The sequence below is a fragment of the Palaemon carinicauda genome, chromosome 14, assembly GCF_036898095.1.
Source record: "Palaemon carinicauda isolate YSFRI2023 chromosome 14, ASM3689809v2, whole genome shotgun sequence".
In the NCBI taxonomy this organism is placed as follows: Eukaryota; Metazoa; Arthropoda; class Malacostraca; order Decapoda; family Palaemonidae; genus Palaemon; species Palaemon carinicauda.
The window spans coordinates 120,708,526-120,711,025 of record NC_090738.1 but is presented as its reverse complement, the minus strand read 5'-3'; the positions used below and the strand labels follow the sequence as shown (position 1 = coordinate 120,711,025).

Below are 2,500 nucleotides of genomic sequence, written 5' to 3'. Positions count from 1 at the left end.
CGTTGTATAAAGGAAAAGGTGATAGATGCAACTTAAGGATTTGAATGTGATAGAGGCATAACTGAAAGAGTTTCGAGGATGATATTGATTTATTTATATCAGGCAAAAAGAGAATTGATAACATGAGAAATGTGGAAAATACAAAGAACAAGTCGTAAAATGGATAACATTGGTAAAATATGGGGTCAAGATAATTTTGAGGTGTTTTGGTCATGTGGATAGAATGGACGACGATAGATTGGTGAAAAGAGTGTATAATTCAGAAGTGCTTAGAGCTAAGACGTGAAGAAGTCTTATAAAGGGGTTGAATAAAGAAAACAATGATATATAAAAGTCCTAACTTGAAATAAACTTTACTCATCATCAAAATAGCCACATTAATCTTCCCTTTGACCTGACTCACCTAACATTCAATATGACTTAGCCTCTATTCAGTTTGGCTTTGTGACGGCGCCGAGTAAGGTTGTGAACTCAAAGGCAGGTTGGAAACGACTGAGTTATATCATTGTAGAACACTCTCCTTATATACAAAACCTCAAGGCAACAGGACATAACAAGTTCACAAGACAGACAATATTACAGAGGAAAAACCAGACATGAATTTTCATGTTCGTTTTAGTGCGAGGGAAGAGCGAAGATAGAAGCATAATATATACAAAAGGAATTATGTACAATTGTGTGAAACACGGTTGGTATAGCTTACTTGACATTCATTTACTTAATTTCAATTGAAAAATACTGTAATTATTCTCAGCTCCATTTAACTTTGCTTATGCCTGACCCTATTTACCATCAACTGGATATGAATTACCATGAAGTGGTTATAAACTTGGTTAATTTTCCTTTAGATCGATCTTGATTTGTTTAATTTGACAGAATTTTCTGGAAAATTAACATATTTTACTCTCAGTTTGACTCAACTAGAAATTCACTACGTAACTTATTTCCAATTTGAACTTAGATATTCCTTAACTTTTTCGGAGTTACCTTCATCTAACCTAACTCTTGACATTATTATTATTATTATTATTATTATTATTATTATTATTATTACTTGCTAAGCTACAACCCTAGTTGGAAAAGCAGGATACTATAGGTCCAGGGGCCTCAACAGGGAAATAGCCCAGTGAGGAAAGGAAACAAGGAAAAATAAAATATTTAAGAAGAGTAACATTAAAACAAATATCTCCTATATAAACTATAGAAACTTTAACAAAACAAGAGGAAGAGAAATAAGATAGAATGTTGTGCCCGAGTGTACCCACAAGTAAGAGAACTCTAACCCAAGACAGTGGAAGACCATGGTACAGAGGCTATGGCTCTACCAATGACTAGAGAACAATGGTTTGATTTTGGAGTGTCCTCCTAGAAGAGCTGCTTATCATAGCTCTACCTTACATCCAACTTCCGTTTGAACTGCTTCACCTTCAGCGTGATTTGACTTACCCTGACTACAGCAAAACAAGAACTGAAGCTGACTTGAGTGAGGACTAGAAATATTGCTCCGTTGATGTTGTCCACGCCCTTCTTGTCGTAGGTTTGGTCGAAGTAAATCAGGCCTACGATGACTGATATCATCTGGTGAGAATTGAGAAGAGCAAATTATTTTTATCCTTTCCCGATTTTTAAAAAGTATCTCTATTCTATTTTCTTTTATCTTTTTCTTTTCATATTTCTATTTTCTTAACATATGGAAATTCTAATCTAATCCAATGTTTTTATAAGCTTTTTTTTATATATAATGACCAGTTCGATTAAGATTATGAAAATCATCTGCGTCAAGTATTACTAATTTTTGTGGATTTAATTTTCAATCCTTATCAAAGAAACTTTATCCTTTTTAATTAATAAATTAATAAAAAAAATATTATGGCAGTAATCTCTTCTGACAAGTACTTAATTCTTCATGAAATATTTGTCCTATAATCTGGCTCATATCTGAATGATCGAGATACATATTTCACATCAATAGAATTTTAGAAAAATATGCAATTATATGAGACAATGCTGAAAAGACATAAACAAGCTTATACGGGATAGAATATTCATATGGATGAAGGAAAAGGTATGAATAACATTAGAAACAAGATGCAAAAACATAAGGTCACTTTTGCGTGAACGTGTATACAAGTATATATATATATATATGTACATATATATATATATATATATATATATATATATATATATATATATATATATATATATGTATATAATGTGTGTGTATGTATGCGCGTGTACGTGTGTGTGTATGAGGATATTAACTTCAAATATACAGTATGTACAACCATCAGTATTGACTTCATACATACATTAAATCCAGACGTTTAAGGAACTATAGTAGCCTGCTTGTTATAAAAGCACGCACAAATATTTATCAATGCATGATTATATAAAACCAAACATTCCTTTATATATGGCTATATAAATTTATATTTATATATACATACTATATATATTCATACATACATACATACACACACACACATATATATATATA

The 2,500-nt window shown here is 31.3% G+C and overlaps 1 pseudogene; it reads right to left on the bottom strand.

Annotated features, from left to right (window-relative positions):
* Window positions 1-2,500, bottom strand: part of LOC137652955 (protein white-like) — a 34,535-nt pseudogene that overhangs the window by 7,785 nt on the left and 24,250 nt on the right.